The 22000-nt window shown below is 35.0% G+C and overlaps 1 protein-coding gene and 1 non-coding gene across 3 annotated transcripts in view; one reads left to right on the forward strand and one right to left on the reverse strand.

The window, feature by feature from the left end:
• LOC132792259 (ecdysone-induced protein 75B, isoforms C/D) overlaps positions 1–22000 on the forward strand; it is a 111817-nt gene that overhangs the window by 35523 nt on the left and 54294 nt on the right. The gene's annotated exons all lie outside the window — the stretch shown is intronic.
• Positions 5552–5623, reverse strand: Trnac-gca (transfer RNA cysteine (anticodon GCA)). The gene has a single exon. It is a non-coding gene; the product is annotated as a tRNA-Cys (tRNA).

The raw sequence follows: 22000 nt of genomic DNA on the forward strand, positions 1-22000 counted from the left end.
ACTTTGCAGGGTATCTCCGTAGTCAAGCTGTTCACACTACGCTACGCTGTGATCTATCTGCGTAGACAACTTCAAAACATGGCTCAACTCATTTCGAATTCGTTCTAGTTTCATTAAAATGTAACAAAAGAGAGGCACTAGGCAAAGAGAGCAGCAGCACAGTGTGTGAGAGAGCGAACACACGCACACGGCACAAAGAGAGCGGGAGAGCGCAAGGCAACAGCAACGAACGTTTCTATTGCTCGTGTGCGTGTGTGCGTGTGCGTGTATGTGTTTATCTTCCATTTGTATCTCCATATGTAGCCGAATGTTTACCCGGCTGCTTCGGATCGCTGCTTTGACGTTGACGTCGACGTCAGCGTCGCTGGCCGTCGTTTCCCATTGTGCGTGTGCGTAGCAAGTTTACTGACCTTGAACTTCGAAATCATTTTTGTTGCTTTGTGCGCCGAAAATTCGACCAACGACGCGCAGCGCACACACAACATACAAATTTCAAATTGAGTCTATGTAAATGTGCATGTGTTTGTGTGTTTGTGTGTGCTCTCTTTTAAATGTGAATTGGTGTTTGGGCTCAACCCCCTGACTGCGATCAGCTTTTTTCTATGCCTGATTGTTATTTTAGTGGAAATTATGTGATGGATAAGCAGACATACATAAATACAATACATACATATGTACATATGTATATGTAGTATAATATGTACTTAGCTGCTTCCCGCTGCGCAATGTCTGGAGTTCAACGCAGTTCGATTTGGAAGCAACCTTCACTACTCTCAGCGCGCATAGATAAAGATAGTCGAGTCTGAGTCTATTATATAGTGTCATACTCGTATTTGTTGAAACTTGTTGACGTTCCGTTCACGTGTGTTTTAATGATAAGATAACCGCCCCGTCGACCATTTACCTATACTCTGAACTCTACAACTGAACTCTATCAAGGGCTTTTAAGCGAGGTCTCTACCAAAAAAAAAATATAATATAATAATACAGCTGCTTGTATAAGTGTGTCCTCACTTGACACGCACAGTTCAGTTATCGTTCTATCCGCTTTTCTGGGCCATGTTCTTTTTTTTCGTTGTTCTTGTTGTCTAATTCGAAAGCAGGTACCTCAGCATACAAGGTTATAAAACGAAACTCTGTCAGACTGACAGTTCATTCATCAAGCGACCCTTTTTTGGGCTCCCTTTTCTCACTCTTCTGGTTTCCCTCTCTCTCCGGTCTCGTAAAATACATTAGAGAACCATAACCTAACACACACAAAACCACACACACACACCATCACATTGTCCAATTGGACTCTGTCTAGCTCTATAATTTCGAAATCCCTATTAAATGGGTTTCTCAATTTTCACACAGGTTAAATAAAACGCAAATAGCCCCAAAATTACCCGAGTTAATCATCGTTTTATTATTATCATCATTATCTGCGTGTATTATAATTATTTTGGCTACAGCGAGAATAAAAGATTAACATTAGAGCACCTGGTGTTTGTTTTTAAATATATAATTATATTAGAATTGTATTATTTTTATACAACAATTTCGATGGGAATGAAATCTGCAAAAATGTAATATGAAATTTTCACTATAGAATCTTTTAACACATTTTGTTTTCATAGGTCTACATTGATGTTCAATATCAAGATATTTTAAAGCTGAATTTAAAGTTTATTTTAAAAATACTTACAAAAAACTTTGTGCTTTACAAAATATGAAATGCATACATAAAAATTATATTATTTTTGTATAATAGTTGCGATGAGAATGAAAACTACAGAAACACATCATAAAGTTGTTATTATAGAAACTTCTGGCACATTTTCTTTTTATAGGAACTTTTATTTTAAATTTATAGTTTTAAAGAAATCAAATTGAATTAAAGTCTAAATGTCTTCAACTGTTTTGTTTTTGCTTTCCAAAAAAAAAGAGAATGTTCTTTTGATTTCCAGTTCAGTTTTCGTTGCTTCAAATTGAAATTATTCCATAGCAATATATATTCATATCGATGTGGAGAAGAGCTCTATTTTGGATTCTAAACTGTACCAAGTTCACAATTGTCCAGATGGACAGAGAGTAAAGACAAGCGGCAAGCCACACGACAAAGTGTCATTCACATTGTGGCAAGAAAAACAACCGTATAGAAAAACCAAAAACAAAAACACAGACACAAACACAAACACAAACATGCCAAAAAGAAAATGGCGATCGCTGTCGAAGTCAAAGTCGAAGAAAAAGAAAAAGTCTTTGCCAAAAGGGAAACAACAAGCAACAAAAATAAAATGGGGAAGAAGTGGAAATGGAAGGAATAGTCAAAAAAAAAAACATAGCAAAGCACATAAAATTTGGTACTGTTCTTCTTCTTCTTCCCCTTCTTGCTGTACTGTCTTCTTTTTTTTTGTTTTGTGTTGTTCCCTCAAGTCGACGCCACGAATCTAGGTTATTACGCCGAAAATAATTAAAAATACAACGCTTTAGCCCGCTGGCAACGCAAATCATGCAAATGCTTGCGATATATTCTTTTCTATATATACATATATATTTGTATTTGTATTCGTATTCCCCCATTTCGCTTCCCTGGAAGAAGTAGTTAAGAAAGAGAGAGAGCGAGAAACGCTTGCATCATAAAATAATTGAAGCCATTGCGTTTCCTAGCGTGTCTTGGCCAGAATGGTCAACATGGCCAGAATGTGGCGCAAACTTATTCATATGCATGACGCGTGTTTCAAGTTCATTGCCAAATATACATATACACATACATATATGCCATATTATTTAGTCAACAACAGCACAAAAAATAGGGTAATAACACTGCAGAGATCGACCCAAAAGATACCCTAGATTTTGGGCATGGTGAATAATGTGTTTAGTTGCGATATAATATTTAAGATTATAGGGACTTTAATAAAGAAACTTGATAGAAAAAATTCTGCTCAAAGAAGAAAGTGCATTTAAAAAGGAAAAGATAAAGAAAAAATATATAGATCCCAAGAATAACATTTCAGATATAAAAGAAAATTTATTGCACATTTATTGTGCCAAATTCAAAAGAAAGCATAATAAATCTCAAATTAAATTTAAGTTAAGAATGCAAAATGCAGAATGAAATGGAATGTTTAGAGTATTTATCATAAATATTATTTGTTTACTGCAAAACTTCTTAATTCTTATTGAAATTAAGATTATGGAGAAAATTAGTCATATTTTGTTGCTCTAAATATTTATTTAGCAGACTCATAACTTTTCAATATTTGTACTAAAAGTTGTTATACTTGAAATGTGTTTTGAAATAAATGATTAATATCTTTTCTTTTATTTTGAAATGTTTAATCTTAAATTGATAGAAGTATTGTAACAGGTCAATATTGAATTTTTGTTTTTAGAAATCTGTATCTGTTATGATTTCTTATGTACATATTTGAATTAAATTTAAGTTTTCTCGCAAACTATTTCGGAAATCTGTATTTGTTATGTTTTATTTTTATGGATTTGAATTACATTTAAGTTTTCTCTAAAACTATTTCAGAGTTCTGTATTTGTTAGGTTTTCTTATATATGTGAATTAATTTCAACATTTTCTAAATTTTTTTTGATTACTAAATTGATAGGCAATACTTTTGTTAAGACCTTCACTCTTTACGAGAGCATTTAAGCTTCGACAAATTATGTTTTCTTTTTGTTTTGTCGATATTCAAAGTAAGTCACAGTCAAAGCAAACTTAGAGAGCGTTCCTTTCGCCGTAGGCGAGTGCAAACTCTGAAACAAACTATAATTTGTGATCTGAATTCGCACAAGGCGAATCTCAACAATGAATTCACACAAGAAAGTCGCATGCGGCACAGTTGCCGCCACTCGAAATCAGCTTGTTGAAGTTGCAGCCTCGTTGCGATCATTGCACTTTGCGTCGAAGTCTCGGTCTCGGTCTCAGTCTCGCGGCATGTTGCAAATTGTTTTCTTTATGCTTTTTTTTGCGCTCATTTTTGCAGTAAAACCTGTTTTTGGCATTCAAGTCTTAGTCGGTTGGTCGCAGCGTGTACCGAGTCGAGTCAACTCGAGTTGAGAGACGATCGTGCGGCGTCTGTGTTGCAACTTGCATCGCATTGCTTCGCATCGATTCGTCGCTGCGGCTTCGGCTTTGTCGCTCTGGTCGGTCAATGGTTCTCTGGTTCATTGCCATCGCGCTGGAGGTAACTAACCCAGCAATGCGACACCACAACACACACACACACACACACACAAATCGGAGGAAATGCCATGCTACAAATACAATGTGTATACAGTCGACACTTAAACTCGACTCGCGGCTTGCGGCTTGCGACTTTTGCAACGTCATTGTCGCAGTTGTTGCTGCTTTTTGCTTGCCAAAACATTTGTTGTTAACTGAAGCAAGGACGCAGCTCCCCGAAGCAGCTCTCAAGCTTGTTGCCATTCACTCGAAAGTGCGCAGAAAACCCGCCAAATAGACAACAATAACAACAACACAAACACAGATAAAGATATCGAGTCATAAGTTGTTGGTTTGCCCGCTTGGTTCGTTGACTTACAAATGGTGTGCCAACATGATCATGTGGGCTTATGACTTTGCCAATACACACACACACACTCACACACACACATAGTTTGGAGTTGTGAGAGCGATCTCAGGGTGTTGATCGCTAAATACCCTTGCCAATTGTGGTTGCCATGGCAGAAATACTTTTGAGTTAATTTTGATCAATGTATGTTGACTCTAATTAGGTGACCATGATTGTAGCTAGTTTATGGCAATGTGACTTACTCAATGCTTATTGAATATAGAACAGAAAGAAACTCTCTATGGGTAGTTAAATGCCTAACGATCAGTTGGAAAGTCTACTTACTTCATTTAATATCAATAATGCATTTAAAATGATATTTCAAATTTATCTCATTATTATAAAAATGAATCAGTTATGATTTAAGGGTTTTTAATGTCAGTTGGCCAATGCAAATGTAAACCTTTGGAGTTTGTATGTTTATCTCATCAAAGATGATCTTCGACAGTAATTTCTTTGTACATAATACGATCAGTTAGAAATTATGTATTCTTAATTAAACAAAGAACTTTTAAATCTAAATTTTAAAGGGCATAACATATCTTCGAAAATGATTTACTAAATGTAAATTTAATGAATTGTTAACTCTGGCTTAGCAAAAATTATCCACGTCTGTATTACTTTTTTGCTTAATACGATCAGTTAGAATGATATATTTATTAGATACAGAATTTCCAAATGTACTGTAGATAAAATTGTATCCCTTTTAAAATGATTTTGTAATAAGTTGTTTATTTAAAGCGCTAAGATTTACTTACTCAGAATAAAGAATGATTATCTCAATATTTAATTTTGATAGCTTTACATTAAGAGTTTCGATCATCACAAATCAATATCCTTTTGAAGTTTAATGTTAAAGATTTGAAACTTACTACAGAACAATATGTGGTGTTATTATTATATTATTGAAATAATAAATACAATTTCTTATTCCAAATGAGATGAAGCAGAGTGTCTTCAGACTTAAAAAAAACTTTTCAAGGGGACACCCGGGTTTGAACCGGGGACCTCTCGATCTGCAGTCGAATGCTCTACCACTGAGCTATGTCCCCAGTTAATATAAAGTACTAAGATTCACTTACTCACAATAAAGATCAAACATGATTATTTCAATATTTAATTTTGAAAGCTTCAAATCAAATACTATTAAGGACCATAAAGCAAAGCATTTAAAACTGAAATTTTCTTATTAAGAGTTTCCTTCATCACAGTCTTATAAACATACATATGCATATACTGATTCTTAATAAGATCACTTGGTCAGCAGTAGCAAAGAAGCACAACAATAAAAGAAATATAGCACTTGTTCTGTGGAAGTCGCTGGCAGATATCGTCACAAAAATACTTTTCGCCCCTGTAGGGGGTAATTTCACAATCGATGTATAAATACGGGATGTTTAATGACGTTCCTCATACGTAGTATGCCATACACTTGAATTCCCTGATAAAGCGCCATGACTCAATCAGTCGAAAGTTGCACCGTATTTTTTGATTCGTTTTATTTTTTTCGACAATTCGTAACGTCAGAGAGAGGAAGAAGAGGAAGAGACGGGGAATGAGAGCAGAGCAGAGCAGAATTTGTTCGTATGCTTATTTGCAATTGCAACTCGAGGGCATTTTCAATTCATTTCTCATATTCACAAACGGTCAGCGGCCAGCGTCAGCGTCACGATTGTATAATCGTGTCATTATACGACTCAGAGCATGAGTATATGAGTATCTTTCGGATGCATTCGTCAGCGTTTCACACACTCCAAAAAAAAACATAAAGAAAACGAAAAAACAACAACAATAACTAAAAACAAACAATCACTGACAAATTAAATTTCACGAGCAACAACCAAGCAGACGCGAAAGGCAATTGACCGCTTGGCAAATACAAATCCTGATGACATTCACCCCGTTACGACCACCGAGTAAGCAAAACGTCAACAACAAACACCGCAGCAACAACAACCGAAACAACAACAACAACAAGAGCAACAACGTCAGCAACATGTGCAAAAATGTGCTTCAACGATTGCAATACAACAACTTTGCAATCGGTCACACAGAGAAGTGGCTGCCAAAGGGGGTTTTTGAGAATTTAAATGAAATAATAATTGCAAAATAGATCATGACTCAGATGCAAGAATTTCGAGAAAAAATATTAAAAGATTCGAATAAAAATTAATTGAATAAAATATAAGCAATACATTTTGATTAAATATGTATAAGAGTGTCTATTTAAATGTTTTTTTTTTTATCAAAAATACTAAGCAAAATTTATGAAAAAAATTAAATTAAAATTTGTTAAGCAAAAAATATGCTTTACATTTTTGTTGTATATTAAAAAGAAACTTGAAACCAAATATAATATTACAGATTGCAAATAAAAATTTATTAAACGAAGAATATACAAAATAGCTTGAGAAGAATGTTAAATTCAAATATTGAGAGAGCATTTTATTCAAATTGTAGTAAACAGAGGATGTTCAGTATCTTTGATTGCAAATAGTATATTTATGAGAGGTGTCTTATAAAGAATTCTAATTGAAATATAGAATATTTTGTATTTGACATGTATAACATCTCTTCAAATACTTCCAATATAATAGATACATTTGAAGATGTTTAATATCTCACAAATGGTTTTTTTTTTATAAAGATATCTAAAATCCTATTGAGAGATCAATAATTTAGAATATATTAAATAAAAAAGTCAATATAATTTATGAAATATGCTTAATATCTATCTTCCAAAAAGTTAATTAATAAATGTGACCATTTAAAAGGAAATCTGCAAAATCTTGTAAACAAGGTTTCGCATTGTAATCCCCTTTTGGTGGCGACTCTGTGTGCCCCAAAGCATTGACTACATATGCATCATTGCTTTTTACGCTCTCTCCTTCTCTGTCTTTTTCATTCGCTCTTACTCTTTCATTTTATTGAATACGCTTGCAGCGCGTAAGTATTCCCAATTTTGTCAGGCAATGTGTAATGCATAAAAGAGGGCGTGTCTCGGATCGCGTGAATATATTGATCAGTGTCGATCGACTGAAGCAAGATGTGTCAACTCACAGTACAAATTGCAGCAAGTGGTGATGATGTATCAAGTTGAACATACGTAGTTTTAATCAATCAGTTTTGTTTGATTCCTTAAATTCAGTAAACTTTTGCCAGCTGAAATAAGAAATTTCAATTGAGTTAAATTGAACTAAAAAGATACAGAATCTTTACAAAATGTTTCGCTTTCTTTAAAGTAAAAAAAAAAAGAATTTGCAGTGTATACAATATTCTACTACTCAAAAATGTTTATGCACTTGTGTCTGCTCCCCATATTGAACGATGTCTGTGTTCTTGTTTCTCTTTTAATAAACTTGAAAATTCGTTTAAATGCTTTCCGTAATGTTTGAAGAAGAGCAAAAGTAAAAAATCCTGTTCGAACTGGTTGCAACAATAGATTGTTTTTTTTTTCTTTTTTTTTGCCAAAAGGAAGCAATCTTTTTATTTTTTTGGCAGTTTACCCGATTCTCGATGTCTTGACTTTCATTTAAGGTGCATCGATATCTGGCCTCATTGTTGCACTGCATTTTGTTCTTGTTTCTGCTTTTGGCCCATCTTTTCGATGATGATTCTCTTTGTTGGCATCACGCGCCATTAATTGGTCGTAACACTGATGGCATCAGAATTACAATTTCATCTGTTGTTCAGGACGATATTCAGCAGGTAGTAGCTTCTGTTGAAATCGATCAAACATAATGATCTGAGTTCCAATTGGGCAATCTACATAAAGTTGCAGAGATTTTAAACAAATTATGAACTTAATGTAAAAATTTGATATACTTTGGTACATTTTCGTAAAATTTATTGAATGTATGTTTAAATACATATCTTAACAGCTTTTACATGTTTTTTTAGAGATCAGTTAAAAGTTGAGTAGAGATTTTAAAATTGAAATTTAAGGAAACACGACTTAGGACTGAAAATAAATCTAAATTAAACTTGTTGTTTTTAAATTTTTAAAGATCAGTTAAAAATTCGGAAAAAATAAAGAGGCAAATTAAAGAAATAGGATTAAGATTTTAAAAAATTTAAAATAAAATATGTATAATAATAATATATGTAATATAATAATAATATATACATATATATAAAAATACAGAAAAAAATTTTAGAAACAGTGTTAAAATTAAAAAAAATCTGTCATGTCCAATAATATTTTTATTTTTAAATGAAACCTTTGAACTCTTTTTAAAGTTTTGTATTTTTTAATAAAAAAGAACATTTGTTTTTTAATATTAATCTTGTTACTTAACATTTATTATTTTTTTTATTTTTTTTTTTTTTTTTTTTTGTTTTGTTTATTATAATATGTATTTAGCATAGTAAATTTTCTATAGACATATATTTTATACAAATATCTAGTTGAATACATTTTTTGAGGATTTTTTTGTATAGATGAAATATATTTCAATATATATTATTTCCGAAAAATAATTCACTTATTGAAAAGCAACTTACAGAATTCAGTTCCATCTCAACTCAAATCCTTCCGCGATCATATTGTAGGGTATTTGTGTTATTTGCCAAGCTCAAGCTGTCGGTGTTTTTGCGCATTTTCCAGTGAGTTGTCGACTTGTTGACGACAGGTCTTTTGAGCTGCTTTAGCTAAATACCGTTAATTGACTGTGGCTAAGATTTTGTAGTGCGCTTTTGACCGAAACTTGTTTTGATTACCAAAGAACTAATCAAGCCATGGCAACCGACAACTGAAGACCACAACAAAACTCTTAACTAACCATAAGAAATATTTCATATGTGCCAAAACAGAACCAGAAACAGAAAAGAACAACGCATTAGCCTGAAGCCTGAGGTTAAGCCCCAACACGTTCTTCTGTTCTATTGTTGTTAGCTTTCTTTGGCTCGCTCTTCCACGATGATGCGGGAAACAAAAAGTAGAAAGTCATTAAGTAAGCAAACGTCGCAAAAAAAATGAGAGACAAAAAAAAAACAAAAACAACCTAAAAACCGAAATAAACGACGAGGGAAAAAAACAAAAGTTGTAAACAAATATGAGCGTAAAGGAAAATGAAAATCAAGCCAACCGCTACAACTATTACAGCAGAGTGAGAGATGGATAGACAATCCGTCTGTCTGTCCGTCTGTCTGTTGTCAGATCGTCGTCAGATCTTACCGTAGAATGTGTTTTTTTTTTTATTATTTTTCAAGTTGACTTTGCCAGCTTGAACTTGTCCCAAATAAACAAAATTCCACTGCTCAAAAGTCAGTTAGGTAATGTTGTTTTCTTCCACTTCTTTCCCCACTTCTCAGCACTTCTCACTCTTCCCTCTCACCTTCTTTTTGTTCTTCTTCTTCTTCTTTCACTGTCGACGCCATTTTCATCTGTGTGGTTCTTATTGTTATCGTTAGCTACTATTACGTTAGCTTCTATTCGTACATTCATTTTGTTTATATGCTTTCAAAGGTGTTGGGGTTTTTTTTGTCCCCCTCTTTCCTTATTTTTGTTTTTTTTGACTTTTTATTTGCTATTTCGCAGAAATTAAAGTCAAAGCAGTTCTAAGACCAGATTGACTCATTGTCTGGCACAATTTCGTCGGTCCGTAAAACATATTTTTACGATTTCGAAAAGTGATTTTGGCAAACAAACTTCGCAGTTATTTCAAGCTTGATAAATAGATTCAACATACTTTCAATGTTTCTCAAATTTATGCACTTATAAAATATAGTTCGAAACTTTAGATTAAGAATTTTAAATAAGAAAAATTAATTATTTACTTTTCCGTTTTAAACATTTAACTTGTTTGCTAACGACTAAAGTTTTATAAAACTTTTATACAACAACAAATTCTTTAAATTTCCCTAAATAATTTCTTTGTATGTTTGGTTTATAAAACAATATCTTATAAACAGTTAAATTTAATATTTAAATATGTATGATCGAAAATCTCGTTAACAATTTTACTAGATTTTTTCTACTAAGCAAAATCTGAAAGTGTTATTTGAAAATATTTTAAAATGATGTATGAATTTCATACTATCAACTTTTTTAAATCAAAATTCTAGAAAACTTCAACAATTTTTTACCTAACCTGCACTTATTTTCATGAACATTAAATCAATTTCTATTATCTTGGTACAATTTCTCCAAAAATTTGATTAGTGTTCTAATAAAACCAAAACTGCAAAACATTACCATTTAAAATTATGAAGGAATAATATTTCATAAATGAATTTAAATTACTGTTTGAAATAATGAAATAATAAGATTTAACTCTGATACAATCTAAAGTTCTTAAATTTTATCTACATTTTTAACGAATTTTTCCATTTCTTACACAGAAAAAAAGTTATAAAATCAAGATTTTGGACGTAGAATTTTGAAAAATCTTAATGTTAGAAAAAAGTTCTTGATTTCAACAAAATTTAATATAAGACTTGGGTTCTCATTAATATGAAGAAAAAATCCTTTTTATAGAGAACTATTTGTATGAATCATTTAGAAATGTTTTTACTTTAATTACTTATTTTCAATCAATTGGTACATTTAAAAATTGATTTTGAAGTCACTTTTCTAACCCACTCAATATATAGGTCGAGTTCAATACTGGCCCTTTAAAATCAAATTTATTTCCAAGTTTAAATTGCAATTGTTATCCTATTAGTGAAGTTCAATTTTCTGCATTTCCCCAACACTTTCCAGCTCAAGCGTTGCAATTCATTCGGAATTAATGTTCTGTATTTATCGGCAGTTGTTGTTGTTGTATTTGTACGACTTTCACTGCCACCCACGGCATTTGCATGACCTCCAAAAAAGAAAAAAAGTAGAAGAAGAGAAGCAAAGATCGTTTTGGCCAAGTGAGTGAACAAGCTGATCAGATGGCAATAGACTTGACTTGACTGCTTTCCAGTCGTTGCACTCGCTCTATAAAGTTAATAAACTATAAATTACACACAGAAAATGCCGAAAAAAAACTTTCACAACAAAAGCAACGAAAATGATTGTGCGAATTGTTGCAGTTGTTGTTGTTGCGCCAATTTTCCCATTGGCTTTGGCTTTGGAAATTCCCAATTCCCGAGTCAGCTTTTAGCTTTAGCTTTTAGCTGTGACTTTGACTCTCTCGAAGCGCCCAGCAAAATTTCACTTTGCTTGGGTTAAAGTCCTGCCAACGCGAGTGTCAGTCAACTTTCAAAGTTTGTTGTTGTTACCATCGAGTTGCAGTTGCAGTTGCAATTGTTGTTGTTGTTGTTGTTGTAAGTATCACTAGCATAGTTGCCCAGCAAACTCACTCGAATGCTCCACTGAATGCAACTGCGCTGCAAAAGTGCAGCGACCTGCGATCAGCAAACTCCGCTCTCTCTCTCTCTCTTTCTCTATCATTTCTCTTCCTCTCTCTTTCTAACGTTGGCCCAAACTATTTGACGTGGCAGCAAGCAGCAGCCAGCGTCATCAGCTGTTGTTGTGTTTGCTAGCATTGCAGTTGCAAATACCAGTTTTTTGTTTCTTTCTTTTATTTTTGCCACGCTATTTTGCATGCCACTTGCGGCGTTTCCACATGTGGTAGAAAGTGCCGATGGACCCGACTTTGACTGCAACGTCGGCTGCGACTGCGACTGCAACTGAACTGAACTGAACTGGCTTGGGTTGAGGTAGTAATGACCTCTATGCACGGGGTGCTTGACTTATGCACCCGCTGGGCTCGATCGCGAATCCCCAAACCCAGACCCAATCCACAATCCCGATGACGATGCCGATGCCGATCGCATGACTTTGCTCTCTGATTTCGATTGAAAGTGCTTGCCAAATGATATTCGCATATTTCGGCATTTGTATTTGCATTTGCATTAAGCGTCAATGCCTTATGGAAAAGCCATCAAAAGTTTACAATGTAAACTTTACATTATTTTTATATTTCACTTTACATGATCTTTACATATCATGATGAATCTCTAAGTAGTTGTTTCCACTACGTAAAGTGCTGAAGCTTTAATCTATGTGTTGAGCAGAAGATTTTATGAACAAAGTTAAATCTAATGATATTAAGAATTAAAGTTTCTCCAATTCATTTCTTATTATAAATACATGAAGCTCTTAGTAGCTGTTCTTAAAAATAACGCAGTTATATGTGGTTTACTCATTACTGTAATCTATGATGTAATTTTTAAAAAAAAAGAGGGAATCATTATTAAATATATGATTTACAAAACAAATACTAATTAAAGATGTAGTGAATAACAGATTAATTTTCAAACTACGAAAGATTTTCAATACTTTGTTAAATAAATATGATCATATTATCATTTAAATATGATCACTTTGCTCGGCGGCTTAAGCAAGAAAAGCAGCTTCAGATGTATAGTAAAATTATCTAGTTTTTCATTATGAACATATTTATTTATCGAAAGTAAACTAGAAAAATTGTCCAAATGATGTAGTGAAACATATTTTTCTTTTATTTATAAAAACTATTATAATTTATGCGTATTGTAAGATCAGCAGAATGAGTTAGCAGCTTTTGCATAATGTATTCATAAAAATCTTAATTAATTTAAGTTCGAACACGTGAGGTGATAATAAAATAATAATCATCATAAAATGTAGTAATCATATTTTTATAGCTATCAAAATCAATAATTAATTCGAATTCATAATTGATTGACTCGGTAAGGCCAGAAAATGAAGCTAAATTTTTTCTAACAATAAAAACATAAACAGGAACACAACATAAATATAAACAAAAACGTGGTATGTGAATAATAAAATGAAGAAGACCATCAAGTCAACATTTGATAACATAGAAATAAAAGTGATTTTTTTATGTTTAATAGGAATTCTCTATATTTACTTAAATTAATTATAAGAAATCTTAAATATTTTCAAAAAATTTTTAATTTAAATTTATATTTTGTATTTTTATATTTTTTTATGCAATAATAATCAATATTTTTAAATATTTTTTTTAAAGTCAAGTTAAATTTTCTAAAAATTTTTTTAAATATAATGCATTTATTAAAATCAAGTTCAATTTCTTCATAATATTATTAATATAATTCCATTGAAAAATCAATATTTTATTTAAATTATAAAAGTAAATGAAATAATTTAAAATTACAAAAATATTTTTTAATGATATAAGATCGATCTTCACCATTTCAATAACTAAGCATATAGGTAATTGGAGTTCATAAAATTTCAAACTGATACAAATTTGAGCCAGTTTTATCCCACCTCCCTCTATCTTTCTCTTTCTCTATGACAAGTTAGCATAGTAACTCTTCCTGTTTGGCAATAATTCAGGCAGCTACTTGACGATCATCACGTCATCATCGAGTCGAGTCGAGTTGAGTCCGTCTACCCCTCCGTTCATCGTTTGCTAAACTAATCGACCTAGAGTCGATCAACGTGTTAGCCTCAAAGACGGGTAGAGACCCCGTCCACCTACCGTTTAAATAATGTGCCTGTTTTATTTTAGCTTTTGGCCCACACGTTCTCGATGAGTTGTCGCGACTTCGACTCCGACTGCGACTGCGACTGCGTACATTAAACCCTGTTCAACTTCCTAGTGAGGAGGGCACTGGCGCTACGTTTAGCTCGCATTCATAAATTATGGCAGTGGCAAACAGCAAACAGCAAATAATCATAAAAAAAAAATGAGAAACTAAAATTATGCTAGGCGCATACAAAATATGTATATATAGTTTTTTTTTTTTTTTTTTTTTGCGCTCGTCTTATTTTTCAAACAGGTTTCAAATTCCTGGCCAGTTGGTCGCGACTTTTGCTCACCTGACGAGGGCCATAGAACAAAGCCAGCGAACCAATAAAAAAAAAAACAGCAACAAGACAGCGTTCGAGGAGGAGCTCAGGAGAGGGGGAAGGGGGGGAAGACAATTCGGGTCCCAGTTGCCCCGAGATCGAGTCTGAGCCCAGTTTTTTTTTTTGGCTTTACTAATTATTATGCTAAGCTTGATATGAAAGGGTTCAAGCGAATTCAAAGAGACGTCGACGACGACGCATGTTTCTACAGAAGAAACAGAAACAGAAACAGAGGCAGAGGCAGAGCTTGGAGCTCCGTTTGGAGCTCTGTGTGTGGAGCTTTTGTTCTGGACTCTCGTCTCAGTTCGCAGTTCGCTGCTGTTGCTGTTGCTGTTGCTGTCGCTTAATGGCGGTTAATGGAGGTCATTCACTTTCGCACGAATTGTAATTTTTGTGCTTTAAAGTCACAATTCGAACGTATTTTGTTTGCTTCTTTTTCGACCAGTCAGCGTTAAAGTTTCATGCTCCAACTTCAATTCCTTTTTTTTTGTTTTTTGGGGCCAATTCATATCACATAATCTTATTATGTTTGCCAAAAGTCGTTGAGTATTTGTTATTTTTATGGCTTTCCACACTTGATATAAATCTTTTGCGGCCTAAACGATGCTGAGGTGACAAGCTCTCAATGAATCATCAACATTACAGATTGTTGACTAATTGAAGCCGACTTCCGCTTAGCATATTTTCCTTTTCAATATATGATGTATTGTTGGAGAGCAATCAACTACCGTTGGGAATCTATTAAATGCACAGTCTACTATAATTTGTGTAGACATCTTTGCTGATGCTTTGATGATTGCCAGTTGGCCAAGTGCAAATTATAAGACACTTTGCGACTGGCCTCTGACTCTCTGCTAGAGTATCTTTCGCTTGTGGCGTAATCACTAGAAAGACCACGTGCGGCAAATTTCCAATTTTACTCTTTTTTTTTTGCTAAGTGCATTCAACTTGGCCAACTGTGTTGCACATGCGTGGCCGACACAAAACACACAACTGACAAGTCAATAAACTCATTGCAAGTTCGTCTCTCCCTCCCAGTCTCTCTCTCTCGCTCTTGTGCAATCTATTGCCATCTTTGTTGTGGCTTTGCACGCTTATCATCAGGCAAACTAAGCACGATCAACGATCCCATTGGCACCAACTAGCCAACAACTAGTTGCCAACTTCGCAACTGCGCAGAACAAAAGTCTGTTGTGGCTGTGGCTGTGGCTGCAGACTGCAAATAACCCTCAATAACAGTTACAAAACTGTATGCAGTCGTAAAAAAGAGAGACAAGATCACAGTGGAATGGCAGTGCAATGTACGCAACTAGACCTAGGCAAACTCACACTCACACACACGCACACACGCATGCTCTCTTTGCTGCTCTCTCAATGTCTGCACATTCTTCTGTGCAAGAAATTCGCACACACTCTCACACATGCAGTCGCACTCTTGGTGGGGTTGGATGAAGCGAAGTGAAGTGAATTGGAATGAAGTTGTTGTTGTTGTTGTTACTGCTGCTGTTGTTGTTGTCTTCGTCATCAGGCGACGACGAGTGCATTGCACTGGGTAAAGGGTTAAAGACCCTCAGACGAGGCGCTGCGGTGCGATGCGATGCGCTGCGCTGCAGTGAAATGTGTGCGAAGAAATGTGAGTGGAAAAATCCAAAGCGCAGATGCAGATACTACAACACACAACAATAACAACAACAAACCAAATCTGTGCAGCGGAAAAGCAAAAGTGCAGCAGCCCATTAGAAATGAAGACAATCCGAACCTACATCAACATCGGCACACACACATACAGCGACTTGTACTTGCTGTGGAGAGCATGCTGATAGCTGGCTAGCAAACGGGAGAGTTGCGGTGGAGAGAGTGAGCACGACACTCCACAGCGCACAGCACACACAGTGCAATGGCTTTGAACTTCACACAGTTTGCAGTGAGTCTCAGTCTCAGTCTCCACACTTGCTCTCTTGCTCTCGCTCTGCTGCTGCACTGCTGCGCTGCTTGCTCTTGCTCTTGTTGTTGTTGATAATTGTGATGAACGCTTTGCTTTTGTTGCTTTTCAATGTCGAGTTCACTTTTCAAAACGGGGTATGTGCAAGCGAGAGATGCTATTGGAAAAGATCGTTAAGCGTTCAATGCGCCATAGTTGAAGTGAGTATGTGTGTGTGTGTGGGGTATCAGTTGCATTCAAGTGGAGGCGTCTGTGCTGCACTTTTGATTAATTTTCACTGCACTCTCCCTCTCTCTCTGTCTCTCTCTTTCACTCCACTGATAAGCCGTCAGTTCCATTACAATAAAGTGTGTTGCGCTTCCTGCCCTTGCATGTTCACTGATAATAACAATAGAACCAAACAACCACAAGACGAAGCAGAAGCAAAAGCAGAAGAAGAGGAGTAGGAAGAACATCAGCGTGGAGAATTAAACATGCCCCGCATCTATTTGATAAACGATGATCGGGTCTCTGGCTACAAATTCTAGGCGAAAGCAGAAATTTTTTTCAAACGAGTTCAAGTACATGCCAGAAGAAGAGTTCTCGAAAGAAGGGGAGAGTGAGCAAGCAGCAGAGAATGAACAAGCATTAGAAAGAAAGAGAACAAGTTGAAAATAAAAGAATGGAAAATTTGCTGGAGTTTAATGAAGTAACCAAAAGATCAGGTTCCAGAAGATTCGTTCTAGCACATAAAAGAGACTTTAGAATGGAGTGGAAAAGTTTTCTAGTGTGTTCTAATACATTTCCATTCCTTACAAACAGATCATTAAAAAATGGTATAATATAAAGCTATTAAAATCGATAATGCTTTCAAAATGAATGAAAGTGTTTGCTTTCAAAGGCATTATTATTATATTATACTGATAATTATATATTTCTGAAAAAGAATTTAAATTAAAATTTTTTAATTTATTGACAAGATCAACTACAAGATTTTGAAGATCAGGTATAAAATAAAGGTATTTTTTGTGGTATTATAAAATAACATCATAAAAATACCTTTATTTTATACCTGATCTTCAAAATCTTGTAGTTGATCTTGTCAATAACAATATGATCAATAATATTTTGTTTAAACAACACTTTAAATTTTTTGAATGATTTCATTAGTAAATTATTTAATAGAAAAATTATGAGAGACTTGCCAAATTTGAGAATTTTGCCTTGATTGTGATATTTTAATACGCATGACAAGATACTGAAAGAACAGCATAAATTAAGTTCTAACGACTGTTTGAACGCACCTGTGAAATTTGCCTGTGAATCAGCTAATTTCAGCGACCTTGGCTAATAAAGCTTTCCATGAAAATAATGACAATCTTCCGCACTTTCTCTCTCGCTCTCTCTTTCTGTGTGTGTTTTACCCCACAATATATAGAGAGATATTGTGTAATAAGTATGGCCAATCATTAATAGCACGCGCTTCTTATGAGCTCGACGTGGGGACCTTGAAAACTCTTATCGAATTTTCACCTTTTGCGCGAAAACTACAAAAACTGTTCAGCCCTTGATAAGGAAACCAAACAAGTTCATGCAATAAATGGCAATGAGACTGTTGAATACCCTACAGTAAATAAAGTGAGATCATTTGTGATAATAGTAAATATTTCAGAATTCTTTTCAGAGTTCATGTTTGTTATAATAATAAATACTTGAAATTATTTTAAGACTTAATATTTTTAGAGGTAGCGCTCTCATATATTCGTTATAGTCGAACCTCGAGGTTGGTCCACAGTTCTCGACTATTTTCCAGCTATTTTTATCAAAAGTGACGCGCATTGTGTGTATTGTTCTTGTTGTTGTTATTGTTGTTGCTTGTGTGTTTGCGGGTAAAATAGATAAGCGTACATTAGGAATTTGTGCTGCTGACCTTCATTTTTCGCTGCTGTCCGCTGATAAGGTGCGATAACACCGATAACCGATAAGCCCGCATTTGTGTCTCTGTGTGTGTGAAATGTTTATTATTATTATTTAAGTTCTGCCTCCTCCACCGCCTCCGTCACCGCCTCCGCCACGAGGAGAGACACAAGTTGTAGTTACGTCTGTGAGAAGCGCATGTTATATTCAATCGCCATTACGACATTATAAACAAACGATTACATCGTGCAATTTCACTACATTTGCGTTGTGTTATGGTGACATAAACAAAAGGCCTATTAACACTCTATATCTAATGTAATATTACATGCTAAACAAAACTTAAAAAACTAAAACACTAGATAACATTGCATTTCGCGTGTGGGTGATCAGCTTAAATCACTTTAGATATTACGTATTCCGTAACAATTTGTTATGACTTGCTTGGGAAGGGGAAGTTCTTTCAATATCTCAACCTTGAACCTTCATTTGATTCTCCCAAAAAGAATTATCTTTATCGCCTTCGCCATCGCCATCGCAGTTGGGCATGACATCATGATGAGATCTCTCTCGCTCTCTGGACAGCCCAAAAATTATGCGTAATCACCAACCCTGCAAAAAGCACACTTAACGTCAAAATCTGGCAACATAAAAAAAAAAGCCACGCAAAAAATTAAACTGCTCGAGTACACAAAAAATTAAAAAAAAAACACAGAGACAGACATGATATGATAGTCGAGCAAATGATACTCTTTCGTAATGGGAACTAATATGAGATCAAATGATAGAGTTAAGATTAAAGATATGCATAAAAATAAAATAGCTTCCTTATATAGTATATATAAAAAAAATTACATTGAAATGTATTATAATCCATTTAAATTAATAATGAAAAGTTATTCATTTATTTGTTACATAAATAGATTATTTTATAAATATTTTCCGAATTAATTATTTTTCTTAGTTTGCAAAGTTTCAAAATGCAACTTTTTTTTCATATAACAATTTTGAAAACAAATTCTTTTTGGTATAAAATGATATTACTTCCAGTTTTATGAAAAATATTTGGTAACTTTCCAATTTAAACATGAACAAAACATTATAAATATTATATACTTATTTTTTTTTAACTTTCTTAGTCACTTTACCCACTTAAGCTTCAAATTTTCCATTACAATTTCAATCTTTTATCGAACCGTCTATCAGTCAATCTCCAATCAGCACAAAGACTTTGCTATATATAGAACATGATCGGTAACAATATCATGATACCTTCGCTGTAAGTGTAGAACAACGAACTCGAAACCGACAAAAAAAAAGAGACACACACACAAAAAATTTTTTTATGCGTACGCCGCAAATTGTTGGCCTTCAAATTGACCGAGTTCATGAACACCACCAAACGAGGCATAGACAGACAGACAGACAGACGGACGGACGGACAGACAGAGGGACGGACTGAGCACGCACCTTCTCATTGTGCGTTAATGATATGGTGAGAGCGAGAGATACAAATACAGAGATACGAGTTCAAACACACACAGACATAGATTAAAACAAATAAGCCAACATTGAGCAGATGGTTGGTACACTACAAATACTACTTAACTATATACACATAGCATAGCTATATATAATATATATGTTAGACCCCTTGCCCACAAATTTCGGCCAGCAAGCAACAAGTTCAAAAGTTGCGCAATCGTGCAAAACCGGTTTTTCAGTTCTAAACTTAATAAAAAAACAAAAATATACGAAAAAAAACCACAAAAAAAAAACAGCACAAAAATTACTCGAGCCCAAATTGTTAACAAGTTATCAAGGAAGTTGATTTTGTTGTCTGAGCGTCTCTCTCGCTCGCACCCTCTCTCAATCATTCTCTCGATGTGTCGCTTTCTGAATCGCACAATTTTTATTTTTTCGCCAAGGAAAAAGTCATCAAGAGTCGTTCAACTTAAGCGCGGGAGAGCGAGAATCGAGAGTGTTAGGCAAAGAGAGGAAGAGAGAGAACTCTTTGTGGAAGGTCGATCTGATTATTGACTAGCCACATAACCGATTAACAAGTTCGCGTTTAAGGCGAGAGAGTTGGATGATTGACTATCAATGCTGATATGCTGCTGCTGCTGTTGCCGCTTCAATGTGGCAGCTGCGCGATATCCAATGAAGATGCCAATGACACTTGTCAGGGGTACATTCGCCTCAACAACAGGCTTTTGGGATACCGAACTTATGCACGAATGCATTGTCATGAAACAGCGTTGAGCGTGACGTTGCGCTTTCATCATCATGATGATTGAATGATTGAAATGAAAGCTCTCTCTCTCACTTGAGAATGCAATGACTTTCGCCCTACCTAAATTCCCCCTGCAGACTGAACTTGACCTCCACTTGAACTGCAATAACCACAGATACTCCCATATCTCCCATATCTGTGAGTATTTGTATCTTACGCTGACGCTGACGCTGGCACTTTCGTTTTGTCTGCTCATTTATTTTTAAACGAACTTCGTCGTTGTTGTTATTATTATTGAAATTGCATTAATAAGGAAGTTAAAAGTTTATTTTTGTTTGGTCTGCCTTGGAAGCTGCTTTCTCGATTATTTTGCTGATCTGGTTTACAGACATTATCAAATTACGCACTATACTAAATTTTCGAGCATACATCTCGGGAAAACATCAAAAGATCTCAGGCGATCACACGTTTATCAATTGATATATAAATATATATATATATTTTGATATTTTCAACAACAAATTAGTGCAGTTCACACGCCCACAAAATGTCGAAATAGTCGCAGCACAAACAAATCCCCAGCTTGTAAACATGAAAATGCGTTGAAAAGTTAAAAATATGTGAAGAGCAAAATAGAAAATCACATTTCGTTGCAGGGATATTTTTGTTCTACACCCACGCAATCGTTGAGTAGAGCAATGGGGAGAGTGGAGAGCGAGACAGACAGACAGACAGCAAGAGAGCGTAAGCATGTGTGCGTGAGTGTGGAGAGAATGAATTGCTAGCCTTGGAGAGACAGTCTAGCATGTGCGTTGGGGTGCGTGTGGGGTGGGGAGGGGCATGGCATTGGAATACGGGAAGAGAAAACGATCAATGGCCACACGTGGCATTTGTTGTAGTTGTTGTTGCTGTTGTTGTTGGGTTATTGCAGCAACAGGAAACATTTTCAACATTGACCTAGGCGCGTCCAACGTCGAGCCGCGCTAATCATCATTTTGCCCCATAATGTAAATATTTATTCATCACGTTTTATTTTTGTTGTTGCATTTTTTGTGAAATGTCAACGGCACGATGTCAATGACTGCAATGCACAGTGTGCACTGTGGGCAATGCACCTCAAGTTGAGGCGAATGCGCGGCCTGCATTGTTGTGATATAATTTTAATAATACAACAATACAGGCAACAAGTAGTAATTAAATAAATTACACCAACAACAACATCACCTGCAACATTGAAAACAGCATTTCACTCGTCGCATGAACTTTGCAAAGTTTTATTGAACTTTACGAAAAATGGCGCCATGAACTAGCCAGAGTAAAGTGACAACAGCATGATTGCGAGTGCAAATATGTTGGCAATGGAATTCGCAATCGGAATTGGAATCGCGCTATTGGAATCGAAATCATTGCTAAAAGAGTACAATAACCGCAGACAGCGTTTACCTTGGAACGCGCGCCGCTTCGGCTATCGTTGACATGTGTTTCACTCGGCTAGCAAGAAGAGAGAGCATGAACGTGTGTGTAAGAGAGTGAGTGTGTGAGCG

The sequence above is a fragment of the Drosophila nasuta genome, chromosome 3 (assembly GCF_023558535.2).
Source record: "Drosophila nasuta strain 15112-1781.00 chromosome 3, ASM2355853v1, whole genome shotgun sequence".
Taxonomy (NCBI): Eukaryota; Metazoa; Arthropoda; class Insecta; order Diptera; family Drosophilidae; genus Drosophila; species Drosophila nasuta.